This window comes from Callionymus lyra, chromosome 5, assembly GCF_982586985.1.
Source record: "Callionymus lyra chromosome 5, fCalLyr1.hap1.1, whole genome shotgun sequence".
Classification (NCBI taxonomy): Eukaryota; Metazoa; Chordata; class Actinopteri; order Syngnathiformes; family Callionymidae; genus Callionymus; species Callionymus lyra.
In genome coordinates, this window is record NC_141822.1 from 24404857 (window position 1) to 24419329 (window position 14473).

Genomic DNA, 14473 nt, shown 5'->3' on the forward strand with positions numbered 1-14473 from the left:
AAGTTTAAACTTATTTTTCTATGATAAAAATAACATTTAAAGACACATTTTCAACTACTTTTGAAACAATTTTCCAGAATTTTAAAAACCTTGTGTTGTCAGTAAATCCTCCAATGTTATTATCCTCCTCCATAAAACGAGTGGTGTTCCCGCTCTCACCTCTGGATGAGTGTGATCCTCTGACTCCCCTTGTCAACGACTACACTACAAACTGGCAGTGGAGGGATTTGCAACCTAAGTCCATCCCGTCTGAGATGCATATCAAGTCTGCAAATGTCAGATAGCAACGTTGCTGTTCAGGTAATCCACTGTCGCCGACACAAACTTGTGTGGCTCAACCGCGAGGAATCAACCAGCGATGTGTTTAAAAGCCGCCGGACCCTATAATGTACAGCCATGAAAGGAGATATGCAAGTATAATGGAGAATAAATGGAAGCGCAAACTGACAACCGCTTCTAAAATGAGGTACAAACCCCCTTATCAATGCGGAACATAAGCAGCTGATAGAACTAAACTCTGCGTCCCTTCATCTTCATTTTTTCTGATCTCTCCTCACTCCCCCTCTTCTCTCTCTTCCCATCAGCGTAACATAGAGAGCGGCTGATGTTTTAATCATGGCTGCGGGGCTCATTGTGATGTGCAGCCACCTCTGGGTCTCTAATTGTCTCAGGCCAGGCTGGCTCTGCTGATCACCCTGCGTCTGGAATGGCTAATGACTCTCGGCCAGATAGAGAGACGGAGACACATCATACACACAACTATCTCCACCCCGTGTGTGTGTGTGTGTGTGTGTGGTGAAGGCGTGTTTTTTATCTTTATGTGAGCGGACGCCATCATTCACCGTGTGCCTTCGCATGTGAGCACATAATAGAACATAGAATTAACTGCACACAGGCCTTCATTACTGACGCTCCACTCAGGGAACCATCTCGGAGCTGGATTCTGCCACCAGACCCGACGCTCTGAAGTCAAACGCTGTGCAAGTGTGTTGTGAACCGGGACTTATCGAAAGAGCGTTCGGTCTTTCTGACAACTTTACTCTTGAGTGACAGTGCTGGTAAATTGTGTTGGTTTTCTACGATTAAAATTCTGAGCACTCACTGGACAAAAAACTTTATTCTGGTCATTACAAAACTGTAGACGAACGGCGTCAAGCCAGAATCCTTTAGACGTCTTAGTCGCAGCCTAACAGAAATGACCAAACTGTCAGTAACAATAAGTATCATGGTGATATTGTTTTTTATTCGTGGGGTTTCACTATATCTTAAATATCTGTGTTTTCCTCCTCTATGAAACAACTCCTTCAATATAACTGTTCTGTTATTGTGAGTCCCTGTATAATTGTTGGCATTAATATGTTCCTTATCTTATCTTAATTACAGTCATGTTTATTGGTCACTAACATGAACATTAATGTAGTTCGATTTGAGCCAGTGGGCTACGTAAAATGACATTATTATTTTAAACTAAAAACATTTTACCAGAGAAGAAAGTAAATCCGATTAAGCAAAAAATAATAACTTGATGACAAAAAATGAGATTTAATCATCAACTTGATTTGATTTGAAAAACTAAATTAAATTTATTTTCGGTGATATCTCTAAAATGTAAGAAGATAAAATGTTTTCTCCCTGTGTCTATGTCCGTCTACTCTGAACACTCTGGTTTCCTCTCACAGAACACACTAAGGTCGTCTGTAGGTCCGAGTGTGCTTGTTTGTCTCTTTGTTAGTGACCTGTTCATGGTGTCCCCCTGCCTGTGGCCCTGAGCAGCTGGGACATGCTACAGTGTTTTTATCCTCGAGAGGACATCAAATGGACCTGACACAAACGGCTATTCTTAGAACGAACCACTTTGTCCTAGATCTGACTTGCCTGCCATCCGTCAGGTGACGCAGCCCTCCATTGGTTGATCTCTTCTCTCCTCCACCAATCATGTGCCCACAGCAGCATGATGAACAGGACGCTCATCTTCAGCGTGAACCGAAGGAGTACGAAGAGTAAAAAGACTGAGTCTTTGCTGACTTTCCTGCCATCAGGAAATTAAAAAAGAGGATTTTAGTATATTATAATGCAATGTCAGAATCAGAAACTGTTATTGTAAGTGTTGTAAACACAACATAGGATATTTATGTGGTGTCAGTACACAATGAAAGAATGACATTTTGTTTAACACACAAAGTAAGGCAGTCATTCTGCAGAATCTATAACCGGAATATTGTGGGAAAGGAAATGGTGTTTAAAGTACATAGTAATGGATCCATCAGAGTCATAAACTGAACCAAAACTAATCATGATTAATTTTCCTTTTTGTTGCGCACAAGAAGAATTGCCTGTCATTCTGTGGACTTCTTAAAAGCCTCGCTTGAAAGTGAATTATTCTGGTCGGGAGGTTAAACGGTTCAGACACCATGTAGACACCATCCACCATAAGGAAATGATGCCTTATGAATCATACGTTCCCTTCCCTCTCAAAGTCCAGACCTTAATCTCCTTCTAAGCTCCGAGCATCAGCCGGGCTCTTCCAGATCAAGTGCTCGGAGCAAAGTGTCTTATCCTGCTGATCGTCTGTCCACCTGTGGACGAGGCGTTCAGGTGTGGTGGACGTCAACCCTCTAAGCCCCATTGTTGGTCTATCTTCTTTTTTTGGGGGGATTCTTTTGTCTCCCGCATATACAACCGCACAATCTTCATTACCAAGAAGATCTTAAATCCTGGTTGTCCATGTATTTCTGATCAATAACCATCTACATTTTTATTTGAGGGACGCTTAACCGGTCCAATAGAGACCTGGTTGTGGACGTTAATAAGCAGCAGCAACTCAAGTGTTGCGTACACTTAATAACAAAGCATGTGTGTGCCCCCCCCCATCCCTCCGCTGCCCTTATTAGCATACAATCTGAATGCTGAGAGCGCCGACAATGGTGAGGTCAGTGCCGCTGGATGGGGTCAATTCTGAGGACGGCTTGGCAACACGCTCTGTATGTGTCTTTGCATACTGTAGGAAATCTATTGTGGTGGGAAGTTAAGTGGCGGTGAATGCCAATAGTAGACCTTCCAGACTGCCTTCTTGAAAATACAAAGCAGGGCCTCGCAATGGTGTTCTGCCTCGTCTTACCCTTTGAAGAGCCAATCCACGAGTTTAACCCCAAGAACATTATCTCTCTCCTTTCTCCTACGAGCAGAATGGCTGGCACTCATCACTCAGGAAAAAAAAAAAAAAATACAATTTTGTTCCGTCCAGCCCACGATAATCCGAAACCACTTCTAGAGCGCTGATAAGACAACCTATTAAATGTAATTATAAAATGGGTGGTACGATTTGTTAGCGCCTCGGCTATCTTCAAAATGTCTTAATGTCTCGCAACAGCCCTTGTGATTTAAATCATTTTAGCATTTCCTTGCAATTAGCCGTCACATAATAACACCGCGGCTAATTTCTGCACCACGTTTGACATTATAAATGTAATTGGCTCCCATTCACGCCGCAAATGTGACACATCTATCAAGCCTCGTGTGCGGCATTTATGTATGTGTGTGTGTGTGTGTGTGTGGCCCCACAAACACTTTTTTCCCCCCTTCCCCAAATCTATCAACCTACATTGTTTTAACGGCTAACCATTGATTGCATTTCCCACTTTCAATTTAACGGCCTCAATAAAAATAAGAATCTATAATGCATTCTAATTACACTTCTTAGCTGACCTATGTAACGACTGTTTCCCGATGAAGGCTCATTAATTGGCCTGTCACAGTTCAGTTGGAGGCTATTGTGCCACTGTCCTTTTCATAGGCATGACCAGCATCACTGAATGCTCATATATATCTGAGCTCCAATAACAGTTATAATGCTATTAAAGCGGACGAGACGCCGCGATGCTGCTGCTCTCTCTAATTTGAGACACTGACTAGAGGGCTGTGTGGAATATTCTCCGGGGAAAACCGGTCCCCAATGACTCCGGCATATGCCGCACACTCGCAAGGCATTTATGTGCACACACATATATAAATGCATGTTTTAATTGCACAGAGAGTGTAAAGAGAAGCTAATAATTCGTCCTCGTAATTCTGTGAAATAAGTATTTTTTTATGCACTTGTGTAGTAGCAGTAAGTGCCGTTATAATTAAAGTTGTCATTATGGAGTTTAACTGGTCCATAAAAGGTCCTATTATTTAACCTCTGGTAACAAACAGAAGCAGCACTAATTATTCAGACCTGGGAACTGGACAAGCCAGATGCAATAACATTAGGATCATTTTTATTTTTAAACTCAAGAGTTATAATTCCTAGAAAAGCACTCAAGAAAACAGATCAGCCATGTTGTGATTTTATATGAATAGTAGCTGAAATAAGTCAGGTATGTTGTTTGGCTTTAGTAAGAAATAAAACAGAAATCACTTAGACAGAAATTAAAAGGATAAGGATAATTAAAAAAAATATTTCAACAAATAACCCCCAAAAATATCCATTATATATATTTAAAATTTCATTTAAATTTGACGTACTTTACTATTCATGGGATTCTTCTGCCACCCCTTACTATTAACACACATTCTGGAATGATCCCTTATCTAGTTTGTAAAACATGTGGTTTCAATTACACCAAAACCCTTTCATTTTACTGTATTCAATCCCTTTTTTTTTTAGCATAATAAGCTTTTAAGAAATGTTGCACAAAACTTTGGCAAGAGCTCGGTTAGGTCACTCTGCAGAAGATTTGAAAAATTTGTCGAGAGATCCAGGTGGCAATTTGTCTAACCCTAACCCTAACCCTAACCCTAACCCTTTTCCTAAAACTAAACCTAACCCTAACCCTATCCCTAAAACTAACCCTAACCCTTACCCTAACCCTAACCCTAACCCTAACCCTAACCATATCCCTATCCCTTTCCCTAAAACTAAACCTAAACCTAACCCTAACCCTAACCCTAACCCTATCCCTAAAACTAACCCTAACACTAACACTAACACTAACCCTAACATTAACATAACCCCCACCCTGACTCTAACCCTAACCCTGTTATCAACTGAATTGTTAATCAAATATTTTTATCCTCGTAAAAGTAATACACACTGGTGCTGAGACATGTAGTTCACACTTTATTTGGTGTTGAATCCGTACAAGTTGGAGACCATAAGTTCCTTACAACATCAAACTGAAAGGATGAATTAAAGCATTTTCTGGTTTGGTGTGTTGAAGCTTCACAGTATGCATTGCTGAAAGGTTTCACTGGCCTTCTGTTCATTTTATCTTAAAATCATTAATGTGGTAATATTATATATTACATATATCACATTGGGTTTTCGTTTTCACCTGGTTAGCTTAGGGTAGGAAGAAATGGTGACATACTGCAGGATAGTAGAAGTGGAACCATGGGTAATATCGCTGCCTAAACCCACTGAGCCATGATTGGAAATATACAACAAATTAAAATGATTTCATTTTGCATCTTAATTACTGTCAAATTATGTTTCCCTTACCATGCGATGTTGAACAAAGAGGACATGTACGGGCTACACCTATGTTGGATTTGGACTGATCGCAGAGGACGGGTCTCATACATGGTCTGATCTCAGAGCGGAAGCAGAGAGAAGAGCTTCCAGTGTCAAAAGGCCTCATCGTAAAGAAAACGGGATGATTAATAGAGGTTGACACAAGATAGCAGGATGAGCCGTTGAGTTGAATTACATCACCAGCGATGTTATTCAACATCTGAGCGGCTGCACTAGAATGTGTTCGGATCCTTCTCAACATTACTAAATCATTGAAACATATTATAGAAAAGCTATAATCTCTTCTTCACAAATGTCTATCGGAAACTTCCCTCCATTATTGGCAGATCTCTCGGTTATCATTTGATCTGAGAGAGATACAGTTGACAGTAACGGCAACTTCAAGGATACATTAAATCTCCCTTTAAATCAGGTAAATTGAACAAAGAACCTTCTGTAAGTGCACGATGTTGGTAGATTTGAAAAGACTCCCAGAGAGAGAGACCAGTGAATGCTCCTGATGAATCATTTATTATGATTTCTTTTCTTTTTTATACCATGAAAACTTGCTTGCTCTCGTTTTAAAATCTTCCTTCACTAACACATATTTAATAGAGTGATATTTAGAAACCCGCCACTTCATACATACATAATGGCATAGCTGGTCAAATTAACCTTGAGCACATCATAATTACATTTTGTTCCGTTCGGATAGCTTTGCCTAGTCATGCAAGTCACACGGTGAAGGGTATTGTTGTTGGACAGGGGGCGTTGTGCCATTAAGCTTTTTGCTGGATTCTAGTTTGATATTCTTTTCAAACAACATAATGGTTTTCAGGGTCAGCACATTAAGACGTAAACATTGCCTTAAGTTTGTCTTCATAACGTGACAGAGCAAAGAAAGATTTTTAAGATCATTAAAATAATTGAACAACCTTCATAAACCTTTTTCAACAAATGAAAACGCCAGTGTGTGCAGGTTTCCAAGTGGTCACTGATGGTCCTGCAAGGTTTTCAATCTTGCTTTTAAATGAACTGATTAGTTCAAGGGTGAGTTTTGGAAAACAAACTACAAAAACAGACTTGGTAATGGTTAAGCTCAATCCTGTGATCTTCTGTACTAATGTATCCAAATGAAATGGTTACGGATCCTTTTCTCTGCTCTCATTTGCAAGGTAATACTTTTGCCTAAAATGAAACATGTTATTACAAATAAGTTTAACATGAGTTTTATTGCCACTGTTAATATGTATTTATATATATTTATTTGCAAATTATACAATTATTTTATTGCTGTATATCTTTTTTTTTTTAACATTAATTTGGCGGTAAACATACCATGTAGCTCTGACGCATTGGATCATCAGTTAGCAGTTAGCTGTTGAAGCTACAGGTAAGTGGAAACAAGACATTGTCAATTAACAACTTTTGCCAAGTTTCACATTAATATGGCCTTTTATTTCTGACTGCTGAATGTCTCTTGGCAAGTACTTTTTTTTATTTCATTTGGTTTAAAACTGTATTAATCAACCAGGTTGTTGGCTAACAAAGCTATCGAGTGTCTTGTCTGTGCTTCGTGGTGACTATTGTTTCTTACTGCTCTTGTCAAAACGAAAAGATAAAGACAAAAACCGAGTGACTCAATTCACAACGCAAGAGTACAAAGGCTACATATCGTATGTAAAGTCTTACCTGTAATAATAATAATCTCTATTTATATAGCGCCTTTCTAGACCAGGGTCACAAAGCGCTTTGACAGCCATTCGCTGATGGGAGTAGGCTGCACACACGTGCCGAATCTACCATCAGGAGCAATCAGGGTAAAGTGTCTTGCTCAGGGACACAACGACACAAGCTTGTCTGGAGCTGGGATTGAACCTGCAACCTTTTGGACTGCAGGCAACCATTCTACCATCTGAGCTATGATGCCCCTAAATAATAGCGGCCATTAGCTAAAATTCTGAATGAACCTAACTAACAACCGTTGCCCTCCTGATTGTTACCAAGATTTCAATCCTACAGGCCTATATTAATGCTTTTCGGAAGGTTATTTTGGGGTTTTGTGGCTCAGCATGCCCGAGAAATATGAGATCAAACTGTAAGATACAGACGCCTAAACTCACCCCGCTGAGAAGCTTCAGTTGAGCTGCCAAGATTATTTTTAAGTTTATAAAGTGACCCCAAGTAATCCCAAAAAACAACACTTCCTTAGCATCTTAACTTGTATCAGAGAATAGCAGAAGTGCATTGATCATCTGATCAACTATTTTTTAAGTCCTTCTTCAAGGACCCAAATGATTCACTTGCTTTATTTGTTTTGCTGTGATGTGTATCTGTACTCCCATTCCATATTGACCTTCGACCCTTTTATGCATGATTTCACCGATCACAATTAAGAGAGTGTGGCCAAATGTCCAAAAAAAATGTTACTGGGATCTAAGGGCTTAAAGCCCCTGGAAAAAAGCACAATTTCAGCGTTAATAAATATATAAATAAGAAAAATTGCAGCGTTTAGTTTGTCAGAGCTTAATAATGTGAGCTAGAACTTTATTTTAAACATGATGTTTTGATTCTAATGGTCTGAAGACCTCAGCCAGATGGGAGAAGCTCAAATTAGCGGTGTCACATCAGCACACCTGTTCCTGAGGTTGCCGCACGTGTCGCGGAGACACCGAAAAGGAGGCCGAATCCATCACAGAGAAAGACTCATCAATTCATTTCGTCCGAGTCTGTGTCAACTTCAGCGAAGCACCAGATGGTGATGTGGAAGGATGTGGATGACGGACCGGAGGGTGGAGAGACGCTCATATATAACGGATGCTGGTTACACACATTATTACTTACACTTCACTGTATTTGTATTTGTAGTGGAAGGAACATCTGGAGTTACCTTGTAGCATTTGCTCAGAGTTTATCCCAAGTTATGTCCACCGACAATTTCTTTCATCAATTTCTGTCCATCACCACACAGAGCTGGCGATTAATATTCACTCCATGACAAGCGCTCAGCTGTCACTCTGCCAGTCATCTGTCAGAGCTCGGCTGTGTCGTCCAACATACTTGAATCCTAATGAGGATCCTATTGACAACTTATAGCAGAAACCGCTGATGAACATTGATTGAAAAAGGTTTGGCTCCAAAGAGGAGACTTTCCGGCCTGATGTGAACTTGGAACACAGCAGTGAACGGACAGGATTGGACCTCTAATGTAGAGGTGAGAAGCTGAAGCGGAAGAAAAAGTCGTGAGAAGTGACGTGAAGACGACTCGCACATGCCTGTGCTTGATGTGTGTTTGTAGCATGAAGGTGTAAGACCGTGTTTTCTTCACACTTATGGTTCCTGCGAGCCCAAGGCTGGCGTTAATAACGAAGACAGCACTTTCAATAACCTTGACGGACAGATTAAAAAGGGGATTCAATAGCAAGTCTTTCCCATGAGCACTCCATCACGGAGGCCGCCATCCTTCAATGCTGCTCCTCTCTTTCTTTATCGTCGGCGCCTGTCAATCACTCGGTGGCTCTGCAAAATGGTCTCCGCCACGTCTGGTTGAGGCGCTTCGTGTTGCACATTATCATCCGGTCGTGAGTCGGTGAATGAGCGAAGAAAGAGGTGGGCCGAGGGGTTGACGAGGAAGATATCAACCCCACGTGGTGCTTCTATCCAAAGGTCCGCACGCGGAACCGTAGGCCGTCTCTTTCTGTCTCCACAGACTGTCCCTGGCTCACATGGGTGGCCTTGCCAATCTCCATTACAACCCGCAAGTCTTTGGTTTCTAAACAACCCTCGCTTAAAGTGCCTCCGCCCAACCTCCATCCTTTTCAGAGCTTCAGAACACGCAGGCTCTGATCCCCCCGCCCTCCTCCTCCCCGGTTTTCACGGCGGCTTTACTCGCCGGCTTTGAAAGTTCACAGCCTGGCTTGGAGGCACAGAGAGGAAAATCAAACTGCTCAAGGCAGGCAAGGATCACAGGTGAAACCCTTCCCAAAAAAAAATCTGATGTGAATTCGGGAGACATGTTGCCTCAAGACGGGTTGAAAGAGTTCTTATTTCGTGATGCTTTGTCTCAGAGGTTCACTTAATTTTTATTTTCGGGGGGCCATTTTTTGACAGTCATTTACTTGCCTAATGCGTGGGCAGCCATTATTAGTTGGTGGCTAACAAGGAAATGATGAGGAGGCAAAGTTGAGCAAGGGTTACCCCCAAACACGTCGTCCACGGTCTATATCAACAATGGTGATATATCGGCTAATTAAAGGTTCCAAGTGCCTCCTAATTGCCAAGACCTCTGACCCGCCGTTACCTCCTTGGAGAGGGTCTCCATCCCCGAGGGTATCGGGAGACACCAATGAGCATGTGGACACGCTCAGGCACCTGTGAACACACATCCCCCGTGCACACACCCGCGCACAGCCAGCTACCCCTGTGATCCCTGAATGTCAGGCTAAGGGCATCCAGAGGCCAGCAGTCCTCTCAGCCTAGCATACCAGGGAGTTGATAAAGAGCATGAAAACACACAGTGGGCAGTTTAGCCACTATAATCTTGGGGATTACAGGTCAAAACGATTCCAGACATAAGGAAAAAATGAGTTTAGATGCCCTTTTGCTACAGAGGATGAATATATGATGTGCTGCCACATCAACAACTGCGTCTCGCTGGAGCTTTTATCGTGACTGTGTCATGTTTTAACACAATTTGAATACTTATAGTTGGATCTCTGCAGCGTTCGTGAAGTGGAACGGAGCACCATCTTTTACAAGAGCACAAGGACAAAACAAGTTTTGACTCAAATCAAAGAGTTAACATCCTCATTAGTGCTTGATATTTTATCTCGTTAACTCTTATTGCTGCAATGCATTATGGGATTTGTAATCTAAGTCAGCACTTTTGACTGGTTAGCCATTGACAACAGATGTTATAAAATTGAAAAATATTATTATATAATTGGCTTGACTGTTATCTGCTATAGGACACTAAGATCATGCCAAGATATATAAATTCTTACTTATTCATTGACAAGAAAAGAGCTTATTCACGTTTTATTTATTCTTCTTTCCCTCCAATGTTATTGCTTTTTATTAGTAATGACTCTACATCAGTTGTCCCCAAACTACAGCCATCCATATTTTGCCCGGCCCTCTGAACAATACCAGAGAGCCCTATAATTTTTTTTTTTCTTATACACTGGTTGACAAATACAAAGGGCCACCCATTTTCTGAGTAGCTAAAAGTTACCTTGTGGATTCAGGTGGTAATTTGGAACATTACCGAAATTCCTTTCTGTCATATAATTATCGATTTTTCATCACAATCTCACTGATCTCCATTTTACAACCTCTTTGGTGGAGGCAAGAATGAGACCCAGCGATTGTCAACTGAACAAAAACATTTCAAACTGTGATCAAACAATATTCAACACAGTTAAAGACCTACAGGAATGGCATATTAAGATTAAGCATCTAGTAACACCATACTTGTTCATGGATTAAACATGTATTTTTATTAACCAACAAGAAAATGTATTTATTAACTTACATTTTGTCCAACATGTTCTAAACCTGCACATTCCTTTGTATATGTAACCCATTATAGCTAGTCATTAAATCATATGATATGGTAATAGGAAAGTCTGTGGAGGTTCCTCTTGGTAAATGTGCAATGAGGTTTTATTTAATTCAGCAGAAAAAAAAAGCACTCAGCAGCACAAATATAAATGTCTGTTTCTATTTTCAAGCCCATTAGATCTCCACTCACTGATTCAGTCCTGCTGTTTATTAGAGCACTCATGGGATTCAACGTGTTAAACTATCACTTCAGAACTTAATCTATCGTTTAATTAAACTTGTCCAAGATGAAAACAGAGATGTCCTCTTCTTGAATTGATGCGGATCATCCATTGTACCGGCCATCTCTCCGCTGCCGGCCTTCTAATGAAGATGTGTTGGGATAGAGATTTGCCTCCATTTGCATGCAATTACAGCATGTTGCTTAAACACCAGAGCTGTCAGCGTCCATGCGTCCACATATCCTGCATCTGCAGTTCTCCAGAGAATAACTACCCCCTCACACACACACACACACACACCATCACCAGCACACCCCCATTCCTCCAAAGTCACTGCTCTGTCTCGGCAGTTTTTGTAGCAAACAGCCGTCACCCATTCAGACATGTGAAATTGCAATCATCGCCGTCTCTGGACGGCCGTAATTAATGTGCTCCATCACAGAGATTTGGACGGCCAGTGTGGAGGATGTAAGGAGCCAAGCCAGCAGAGGACATTGGCTAAATGATGTGCTATTATTTGGAGTGTTTGGCCATTTGTAACGGCGAGCGCGGCAGAATGTGTGATGAGCAAAGTGGAACGTCCTCTCAGCGCCATCATCATTCTGTTCATTAATTGCGTTGTTGATGGCCGTTGTTTCCGCGGCAGGTTGGATGTCATGAGTGTTTATGGGTCCGGGGGAAAGCATGCGTTCTATCAAATCCGGGGGTTTTTTGCTAGAGGTTTAAGTGGCTGGCTAGTCAGAGAAAGGTCACAAGTTCACTCCATGACATATGTAATGAACGAGCGCTAACATCCGAGTTGTGCTGGAGCTTTCCATCAGAAAGTTTGGACAAGGCAGTGGTCCAGAGCCCATCGTTTACAGGTCTTCTGTGTGAAGTCACTAAATAATTTAGACAGAGTCTTAATGATCTTTAAGATCTGGCTGCACCTGGACACAAGAGTCATATCTCTCTGTGACTTCCTACTGACACCACCTCTCTGTTAACTCACCCAATGGTGACACAGACGACCATCAGTTGATCCAGAAAACTTCTGTGTGGCCACAGGTTTTATTTCCTATCAAAAAAATGCTGTTTAACCAAAAAAGTTTTTGCAGACACCAATCATTCGACACTTGATTATTTAAACTATGCTCTTGTTTGGTTGGAACTACACTTGTAGACAAGACCTAGACAAGACTAAGACCAAAACCTTCAAAAATATATAAATATTACACACATAATTTACACAATAACTTGCTTGAGATAAAGACGTCAGCATCAGATTTTGAGTTGATTTTGTCATTCATCTGTCAACTGATCTCTGTGGAGTGAACTTTAAGGAAGCGTTTCAACATTTATGTCATGTGTCAATTAAGGAGGGGAAAACAATCCCTATCCAATATGCTTCAAGATCACTCTTACAGCCTGAGACGGAGTTAAACAGGGAAGACAAGATTAAGAGGCTGTCGAGACCAAAATGAAGCCAAGTCCTCAAGAGTGGTCTCCAAACTGGTGTTAAGATTAATACCTAGTTGTAACAAAGGCCTGCACCTATTCTGTTTTTTCTTGGATCTGTCAAAGCGTTTTGTGAAACACAATAGAGATATAGTTCTCAAAGTCTGTTTTATTGTTGTTGTTTTTTTTTATCAAATAAAGATCTCACCTGTTTTCTTCTTGTGAGATGTTTAAGTGGAAACATGAGGCAGGAGCACACAATGATAAAATTGTTATTCTGCTCTTACTTCAATCCTACAATAACCTTTAAAACGTTTACATGCTAAAGAGTAAAGCAGGTTCATGAACAACATTAAACACAAATAACAAACTTCACACTTTCATGCACTGATCAAATTCATCCTCCTACATCCCTTAAAGTACACTTTAAGGCTCATGTTCCAACAGTGAACTGTCGATATGGACAGTATTTAAAGGGGAACGTTGATTAGCATGCTAGTTGCTAATGCTACAATTCTAAAAACTTTGAGTCAATTTTTTCTCACTTATTCAACCATGAAACTAAAATAAAAACTTCTTGAAGTATACATTTTTTCGAAATACCTTGTTCTGAATTTCCCCTTTGGGAAGTGCCCTCGAGGTGTAGAACCTCTTCGAGAGTGGTGACGATTTGTTCAAAGTTCGGGAAGATCTTGAAAACAGATGAGATAAACATTACGTATATCGGGCGAATGTGAAAACAATCAAGTGGTGTGAATTGGGAAGTAACCCTAAGGAGAAAAAGACAAAAGAAAAAGTAATCTTGTTTTTACAGAGTACAGTGATTTAATGTTCCATGTCTGTTTCTGCCCCTACACTCTCATAGAAAACCTGTAAAGACGCAGATTGGTCGTCTTTTTATCCGTGTCGTGGTGAACACACAATCATGACTCCTGCAGTACCTTTGAGCAAGACTCTGACCATGCTTTCTATTCAGGTAACTAACTTTGTGCGCCTGTTTTTGAGCTGCTGTTGCTCCAGTCATTAGTCTCACAGATCTGCGCGGAGGCTGTCTTTAACTGATGGTGTCAGTAAACAAGAGGCCACCAGGAGCGAGCGATAAAAACCAGCAACAAGCGAGCAGGGGGTGGGAAGACTGATCGGATGACAAGCGTACAGCAGCATGTCCCATCAGTCTGGCTGACAGAGCCGTCTCCTCGCAGACAAATTAGGATTTGGGATGTGGTGTTGCGCGTCCGCAGACAGAATAAATACATTTTCTTCTCGTGAATCCTTCTTTTAGTGATAGATTCATCGCCTGTGGGGCTGAACATGACAAACTGGCATTAATGTCACAAGACGGGGTGAGAAAACATGGGAGGGGTGGTGCTGGAGTTGGTGGACACCTGTTTGTGTCACCAGACGTTCGCGTTTGACTGCAAACAAATTAAGTTTCTGTCTGCTCGCTGAGTCCGAGCTGCAGGGCTTAAATATAAAGTATCATAAAATCAGCCACATTTGTAAAAAACATTAGGTTTGGTGGTCCACGAGTGAAGTGAATACTAATCATTGTATTTGCTTCATTGATTCGAAAGAGTAGCTGCTTCTCCGTGTGACGCCTTAATAAGTGGTTTTGACGTCCTTGTTAAGCTGCTTTAGTGTTGACTTTTTAAACATCACACTTCTCACCTGAAGATGAGATCTAGAGACCGACACTAGTCTTACACAAACACAACTTTCCTACAGTGCTGACCCACAGGTCTTTGAGTCAAGACCACCT